The following is a 9345-nucleotide window of genomic DNA, read 5'->3' on the forward strand; positions in this document are numbered from 1 at the left end:
ACAAATAAAATATTTGGAAAAAAAAAAACAAATCTTACTTTATATATATACTATTGATTGATATTGATAATTATTTAGAAATACAAACGACCGTGATTGGTTTGTTATTTAGAAACGACTGTGTGTTCCTATACAATATTGGGTTCACATGTCCGCTATATTGTCATGCACCAATTATGAATGGATGCCAATACCTATTGCTATAACGGCACGCACCAATTATGAATGTCCGCTATACTTGGTTCACGCACAAAACAACATAAAAGATCAACATAAGCAAAAATACCTATTGCTAAACTACGGAACTGGTGAAATAAAAATAAAATAATAATAATAAAATAATAATAATACAAAATAGGAATGGATGCCACAAACTCAATTATGAATTATGAATAAGAATGGAGAAAAGAGTGGTACCGTTGAATCGGAAAAAGAAAAAAAAACAATAGTATAGGTGTTAGTTCAAGGACCTGAAACTCGTAGGTGTTTGTAATGGATACCGAAACAATAGTTCAAGGACTGAAGAAAAAAAAAACGGTAAACTCACTCGTAGATGTTAGTTACATCTTATATTATATATATAAAAATAATAATCTAAGCATAAGTAGAAGAAACGATAGTATAGGTGTTTGTCAAACATGAAGGAAAAAAATCTTAGATCAAAAGAAGGTTTGAGTTTCGGTTTCTGCTCAAAATATGTGATTTTGGTGATTAACAAAATCTCATTTATTTAAAGTTAAAAAAAAACAAACCGAAGCCTTTTTTTCCTCAATGAAAAAACTAATTGAATAATATGGTAAGCCTTTTTTTCCTCAATGAAAAAACTAATTGAATAATATGGTGATTTTAAGGAAAAATGCAATTTAAATTAGTCTCATCGAAGTATTTGGAGAATATTTTAGAAACATTGTTATTTTGAAAATTGTCTAAAGAACAAAATGTTTTGAAGATAAATTTTCGAAAGAAAAGTCTCTCGATGAGAGAGAGTTCTCCATAGTTACTTTTGTCAAATTTATGGTGATTAAGTGTTTTGAGAGGTTTTGAGACGAAGGCTCTTTTGGAAAACATTTTATTTAAGTTTTTGGAATTATTGAAGTTGATCGTATTTTCGTGAATTGCTAAGGTTTCACCTAGAATGGGTAGGAAGCTTTAGAGCCGGTATTTACCTAAGTTATTGTATCCGTTAGGATACTTAGCTCGAGGGTTTAGAGACGGTCCCGAGGTAGATGCTTACGAGTTGTAGAGCTGTACATTATAAGGAATGCTTTGCTCGGGTAAGGGGCACTTTCTTAAACATCATAGTTACTTAAATGCCTGGATGATGTATGTGCTATTGTGTGTATTGTGAATATGATATGTTAAGTGAATGTGTTTGCCCGGTGTGGGATTTGTTTGCAATCAACTTGATTATGATATGTTGATGTGCGTTGCTTTGATATGATTTGAGAATAAATATATGAAATGCATGTTGATTTATGAAATGTTGTTTGATATGAATTGAAAGATAATATGTGAACTGCCGGTTGAGGCATGTTTTTATACTACATATGTTGAATGATGTATAAGAGTTGCATTTGCACATATTGAGTGGACAATATATGCTCATGCATTTCATGGTACGTGTTAGTCCGTTGGACGAACGGGTCTTATAGTACGCGGTAGTTCGTGGAGACGCACGAACGCGCGGGGTGTGGACCGCCGTGAAGGAACCCACCTTAAATCTATGAGATTGGGTCTTATAATACGCGGTAGTTCGTGGAGACGCACGAACGCGCGGGGTGTGGACTGCCGTGAAGGAACCCACCTTAAATCTGGTCTTATAGTACGCGGTAGTACGTGGAGACGCACGGACGCGCGGGGTGTCGACCGCCGTGAAGGAACCCACCTTAAATCTGGTCTTATAGTACGTGGTAGTCCGTGGAGACGCACGGACGCGCGGGTGTGTACCGCCGTGAAGGAACCCACCTTAAATCTATGAGAATCATGATTTTCTTACCCTCTCGTGGAGTGGATTATTCCGGAATCATTTGCATGTGATAGGCCGGTGGAGGTTGTATCACACATGTAGAATCTCGCATTTGCTAGGCTAATTGTGCATCATTATATTTTGTGTGAGGAATGTTTATGCCGATGCCATTTACCATGCTAGTATATATGCTCGCGGTATTTTTGTAATTATGTTGTTATTAGATCGTGACCCTTTACATTAATCCGTGGATCGGGCTTTGCCCCATATCCAAATAGGGAGTGTGCTTTGCGGGAATAGCAAAGGCTTTGGAGGTGTAGCGGTTTGGCGGTCGGGCTTGATGCCATTGGTGGGATCTTGTACCATGTCATCCCGGTTCGTAGTTAAGGATCAGCTTAGATATTTTAGTTGTGGTGTCTTATGTTTATGTAATTTTACTTCTTTTGTTTGGGCACCGCCGTAAATGATGCTACCATGAGAAATGAATACTCGAACATTATTTTATGCTTCGTAGTGCATGATTTGATAGTAAAATCTCATTGCCTAATATTGTTTTATAAAATGTGACATTTGATTCAGATTGTATTGTTGGTAATGCTTTCAAAATGTTTTACTTACTCGATTTTAAATTAAAGACAATCCCGAACCCTTTAGTGCATGGCATTGAGTTGTTTTAAAAAAGAAAAAAATGCACTCCTGTTTTGAAAATCGAGCTGTTACACTTTATGACTTCGTAATATGTACACAACAATAAAACTTCGCAAACATACAACGGCCGGGGTAAAAATTAGAAAATTATTGATTAGAACTTTTAAGAGCATAGTTATGGTGTCTTGTTATTTTAATTTGAGAGCTGCTAAATAGTGTGAAGTGGTCTCTAACGAAAATTTACGAAATAAAAATGACAACCACACATTATTATTATTTTTTTGAAAAAATGTAGATTAGTTTAAACAAATAAAGATTACAACATCCTAATAAAAATATTCTCATTAATTCTCTTGCCTCATGCCACTAGACGGTGAGGTCGGCAATATTAACAAAAGATTTTATTAAATGGATTCAAATTGTAATGATAGATGAATAGCCACATATCTAAGAAATAAAAGTCTAGAAGAGAAGAGTGAAAATTCTAGCAAACAGTTTTAGAAAAAGGATACCATTATACTAGAGTTAGCAGTCCCGCATCGAAACTCTGTAACTAATAGACACAAAAAGTTGCCTATAAAACAATGCGAGTGAACTTCAAGTTTTACATTGTGGTTGTTCCCTTTATACGTTGTTAGTATATCACTAGCCATTGTCCGGGGATGGGGATAAATAGTTGGAGGCTATAAATGATTGCATTTTGTAATGCATTTAATTTCTTGTCACTTGAAACTTCTGACTATCTTTCCGTCCTCTTGTTATATTTATAAGATATATTTGGGTTAATAAGAGTTGATGTATTATATACAACAACTTTTATTGACTTAATTAAAAATTGAATACTTATGAGAGTTTATATTGTCAATTAAAAAATGGGTTTCTATGATGTGTAAATTTACACATTAAAAAATTCAAAATAGTAATTTTGTATTAGAACTTGACCTTAAGTATATAATTTTTTAATAAATAAGAGTTGTCTATCAATAAAAAGTTGCTGCTTTTAATTCTTTTAACACATACGTTTTAGACAAACCCATTGAAAAATCGATTGAAGGGTTTTAATACATATTTATTTTTATGAAAAGTCTAAATTGAGAATTAAAATATGTGTACATCTAGTAGATCAATTTAATTCACTACAAAAAAGTTTTTATACAAAATACAACTATTATTCACCTTATTCATCCATATACTATCGAAAGTAAAAAAATATATTAATGTGATCAAATTTAATGTCTAGCCTAGTGTAGCACATATATATGAGTGAGCCAATGATTTTCCTGGTGTAGTGTAGCATTCACAGGTTCAACATTTGTGTCTTTGCTTAGTTTAACACAAGTTTCATAGGAGTTATTGCAGGATTGCAATTGTTCATTCTGAATTTCTTTAGAAAGTCACTACCACAATTTTGGCTTTTAATAGCACAATTTTAATAGCGTTTACGGATAAATGCTATTAAAAATGCAAATTATAGACATGTTATAGCACTCTTCAGAAAGCGCTAAGAAAAACTTGTTAAAAATCTGGGTTAGATAGCGCTTTTTTATAAGTGCTATTATTCTTGTTCTCACTAATAGCGCTTTTAAGAAAACGCTATTGTTGAAGGGGTATAGATAGCGTTTTCACAAACGCTATGTTTGTGCTTTATGAAAATTAAAAAAGGGTGGATGACTTTTTTCATTTTCGCGCACTAACAAATAACACTACTCTCTCTTCCTTCAAAAAAAAAAAAACATAACACTCTCTCCAAAAAGAAAGAGCTTCCACCGTCCAAAACTAAACCCCACTCCTCCGACCACCGTCCTTCCTTCATTCTCGAAAGAGCTTCCACCGTCCTTCCTTCACCGTCCTTCAACTCAAAAACTGAAATCTAAACCAACTTCCTCGGTCAAAATCAAAGTCGAATCGAAATCGAAGTAAGAAGTCGGAATCGACGTCGGAATCGTGGTGGTGAAACGCTTTCTCTCTTTCTTCTCGGTTAGATCTTCATTCTCTTCTTTTACACTTCCATTCTCTCTCTTTATTATGCATGAATTAGATAACCTAGGAATTGTGTTCTCAACTTGGTGTTGTTAGGCTTTGGGGTAATTGCAAACAATATAGAAGCATATTTTTGTAATGGGTTGAAGATTTGTAGATCACTATGTCATTTTGGTATTGAAATACCCGATCTGAAATCATTTAGATCCATTCCAAATGGGTTTCTTCGGTACAATTTTTGGTTTTTTCGGATTTGGTGTTGAAATTTCAATTGGTCTCGTTGTTGGTTATTTTCTCTTCATCTACTTTCAACCTATAGATGTTGAGGTAATCATTCTTAATCTTGAAATCTAGAAGCATTACATTGTTTATGTTGTTTTGTTAGCTTATTTTTGAGTTTTTTTTTTTTTGATTTTGGAACGGGATCCTAAAATTACGCCAATAGTGGACCAAGACGATGAGACTTTGTAAAAAATGCTTCCTGAGATTCCTAATTGGATTAAAAATCCTGACTTTGATAGGGTAAATTAAATTAAATTCAGTAGTATTATCTATGAAGCACACGACACATACACCGGATACGACACCGACACGGGCATGTCGAGATAGTTTGAGAAAATAAATTAATTGAATAGTAATCACATGTGTACGTGTCGTGTTGTAAACCATTTACAACACACGATTTCAATAAGAAGTGTCATTGTTACATAGAGTAGTATACAACTATGGTACATTTCTATTTTTAGGTTTTGAGTTTTGGTTTTTAGTACTTAGCCGATGAAATATTGTTTTTGTTTGTGGTTTTTGTCAAGGTTGATTGGTTGAACAAGTTTATAGAACTTATGTGGCCTTATCTTGATAAGGTATGTTGTTTTTATGTACTTTAACGGCAATAGAAAACAATTGTTAACATTTGACATTTTTTTGCTTCTCATTGTTCTCGTTTTGGAATTATTTTGTTTTTTGTTTTTGTTTTAACGTTTAGGCGATTTGTAAGACCGCAAAGAACATTGCGAAACCCATAATCGAAGAGCGATTCCAAAATATAAAATTGATTACGTTGAGTTTCGTACACTCACTCTCGGGACCCTGCCCCCAACTTTTCAAGGTTTGTTGATCTAGACATGATGCATTGTTGGATAAGAACCTTTTAATTGCATGCACAGATGCTCAAGATATTTTCATCGATGTTTTTAAAATTGTTACTTATTTCACTGTTTGTAAAGGGATGAATATAACTTTTTGTGGATTCTCCTCTTAATATTGAGGTTTGAAACTGAGATTTATCATTGTTGTACTTTCTTTGACATCAAAGACTATTCTCGTTTAAAATTTGAAGAAACTTGATGTGTTATACGATGCATTTCCCCATAAGACCCTCTTTATGGTGTTATTTGTTATGTGTGAGACAATTGTAAAAAGTCATAAAGATTACTCTTTTTTTTATATCTTCATGGTTCATATCTGCTCACAAAGGGATGTACTTTTCGCCGCTTTGCTATTTCATACACAAAATCCATTTTTGTCTTGATAACATATTTGTGATATTGTATGAACATTCTCAATACTTTCTGTCATATTCACGGGAATGAAAGTTTATGTGACTGATGAGAAGGAGTTGATTATGGAGCCTTCTATAAAATGGGCCGGAAATCCCAATGTCACCATTGCCGTTAAGGCATTTGGGTTGAAAGCAACCGTTCGGAGTAACATCTTTGTTGTATGTCGGCTAGTAGAGAATGAATGAATTTTTTTTTCTCGTCTTTCTATGCTAAAATATATGTAATTTCCAGGTTGTGGATTTGCAAGTTTTTCTTTTGCCTCGCATTACATTGAAGCCTTTGGTTCCAAGCTTTCCTTGCTTTGCCAATATCTATGTCGCTCATATTATAAATAAGTTTTCCTTTAGTTCTTATTTACTTGTTTAATTTCCCGCCTTTTTTGGCTAATCTTGATACTTCATACTTAACTGATATAGTATTGCCGTACCGATAGGACGAGAGTGAGTGTAGCAATAGTATGATCACTATTGAGAATAACTTGTAATTATGAATTAGACATTTCCATCTTTTTGCACACGTAGGAATTAAACTACGATAAGAGGTGGCTGAAGTAGGTGTGGAATTTAGGAATTGTATTACGTGTTCCTTTTCGCCGGGGTATTTTGTAAGGCTTGGTTGTTGTCGTGATGAAATGTAAATGCTGGTTTGATTGAAATTCTAAGTGAATAGAGTAGCATATTAAAAGAGGAAATGGCAAGAAGCTTGTTGATTGTCAACGTAAAGCCTTATCCGTCAAGGATCCAACTCCAAAAAACCCCGGCAACCAAAGTGCCGCTAACCTTGCTTGTGTGACGGGTTATTATGGTTTAACTTATCTTTTAGAAAAGTCTCTAGTTGAGCTTAGCTGGAAATATTAACGGTTTATTGGAAATAGGCATGGCTGATCATTGAATTCCGAGAACCTTACCGGGGACCAGCTGATTTTGAAGGAACCTTTAGCGTAAACATGGCGAGGAGATGATCTGTTGGAATACATGAACCTTGTAGATAAGGTAGATTTTTGGGGAGTGGTATTGTTAGGATCTATCATTATATTTATTTAGTTAATTAGATAAGTTAACTAGTTACAAGGGATATAGATTAACTAAATAGTTAGTTAGTAGAGAAGTTAAGTAATTTAAAGGGATATGTACGTATAGGAGACATAAGGATGGGAGAGGGATCCAATACACGTGTTTGTTGTATTGTGAAAGGACAAAGGAGTTTTGTGAAAGTGAAACCATTATAAGCAAATCTTATCTCCTATATCATTCTTAAAATAAAATGTGTTCAATTTTTTTTTCTTCATTTCTTTCTATCAATTTTCCAATTTTTTTCGGTGCTCAATGTTTTATTTAGACATAAATATTCCCTCATTTTGTTTGTCATTCAGAGTTTATTAGATTGGTTGTTCTTGCAAGGTTCCATAACCCTTGGCATGGGACAACCTCTTGTTTATTTCTTATATATTTGATTGAAATTTGCTCGTGCTACGGGAGATCAACCAAAATTTCTCTGGTTATTCGACAAACCATGGAAGAATGCATATTGACACATTTAATGCCCCGTTCCCTGTGTTCTATTACGGTCTCCGGACCTTATTTTTTTTAATCATTGTAAATTGTGTATTTTCTTTTTGCAATGATTTGGCTATTTAATTTGCAGATTGATATTTATGTCCAATAAAGAAACTATATTTGAAAAGGTATTCTTATGACTGTTTTGATTCCATTTTAAATACTATTTTCCTTGTCTAATCCAACAAAACTGTTGACGGATGTGATTCCATGTATTAATGTGTGCTGTGATGTTTCATTGTGCTTATCTTTTTGGCATAAACATCAAATTACTTCTTAATTATCCAAACCATTAAGAGGGATTTAGATTTAATATGGTGTATCATTCAACTTGATTCATATATGATATTTTGATGTCGTTTCATCTATTTTGCCAACCTTAATTGCCTAGTTTGCTTTCTTCAAAGACCGTCATAGTAGTGTTTATACTTCATAGACTGTCCCTCATGAATATTGTCTTATATATTAAAGTTTTTCTCCACTATATGGAGTATACATGAGATGCTTCAAGGTTTAAGCACTCTCAATCAATCAATTATATATCATGTTTAAGACAATGTACCTTGAAACATAGATTGATTGAAAGTGCTAAAATATGAATGGAAATAGATAGGTGATATTCGATAAATGCTTAGGTACATTGTCTTAAACATGATATATAATTTTGTATTTTGTTATTATAAGGTTGAAGTTTTAATTAAGTGAACCGGTACCTTGAAACATAGATGACTCGTCCCCTTTTTCTTAGGTAGTATACATACGCCAATTGTGAAAAGCTTAGCGGTGAACACGCCACTTAATTAAAAATACTATGTCATGTGAATATTTATTCTTTACGGAATTTATTTACTATGTCATGTTCCTTATGGAGATTTTTTCGATTAGTTAATGCATTGCTGAATTCATTTTGTATAACTTTAGGTTCGTTAGAATGCTCGAGGTCAACCGGTTGGGGAAGAAAGCCAAAGTTTTGTCGGTTACTTTAGGAAAATTGGAGAAAAAAAGCCAAGGTTTTTTAGTTACTTTAGGTTTGTCATCGTTCATATATATATATATATATATATATATATATATATATATACGTATCCACGAACTTTGCATTTTTATACAAGTGTACATTAGATTTCATTTGTAATTAAGTGTACTGATCAATACATTATTGATTTTTATTTCTATTAATGGATGACTAGTATTTCTCCTAAGTATATATATTTTTTGTCCGGTCAATATCTTATTATGATACTTTTAGTTGTAGATGTAATTTTAAAATTAAAAAAATAAGGACTTTTGTTAGCGCTTTCGTGAAAGTGCTATTAAAGGGGGATAATTAAGATAGCGCTTTCCAAAAAACGCTAAGAAACATCTGTTTAAAAATAACACAAAAATAAGGCTTTATTAGCGCTTTTCCGAAAGCGCTATCGAAACACTTGCTATTTAATAGCGTTTGGAAAGCGCTATTAGAGGCTCCCGACCTATTATAGCGGGGGCTTTCTTAGCGCTTGAGAAGCGCTATTAAGAGCCAAAATGAGTGCTATTAAAGGGGGTATTTTGTAGTAGTGAGTCTTCTACATATATTTCTTCTGATGCAAGAAAACTCCAACTATTGTATTCACAAAGTATGACAAGTTAAACT

General features: G+C 33.4%; 1 long non-coding RNA gene and 1 pseudogene across 2 annotated transcripts; both read left to right on the forward strand.

The window, feature by feature from the left end:
* Nucleotides 1-4170: 4170 nt before the first annotated feature.
* Nucleotides 4171-6522, forward strand: LOC146899372 (synaptotagmin-1-like; annotated as a pseudogene). The gene is made up of 6 exons (XR_015023195.1): nucleotides 4171-4917; nucleotides 5014-5116; nucleotides 5407-5457; nucleotides 5580-5701; nucleotides 6180-6311; nucleotides 6388-6522. The product of XR_015023195.1 is annotated as a synaptotagmin-1-like (transcript).
* A 613-nt stretch (nucleotides 6523-7135) lies between these two features.
* Nucleotides 7136-8919, forward strand: LOC146899373 (uncharacterized). The gene is made up of 2 exons (XR_015022676.1): nucleotides 7136-7840; nucleotides 8634-8919. It is a non-coding gene; the product is annotated as an uncharacterized LOC146899373 (long non-coding RNA).
* Nucleotides 8920-9345: the final 426 nt, after the last annotated feature.

The sequence above is a fragment of the Medicago sativa genome, chromosome 8 (assembly GCF_051527215.1).
Source record: "Medicago sativa cultivar Bolivia chromosome 8, Bolivia_mono, whole genome shotgun sequence".
Taxonomy (NCBI): Eukaryota; Viridiplantae; Streptophyta; class Magnoliopsida; order Fabales; family Fabaceae; genus Medicago; species Medicago sativa.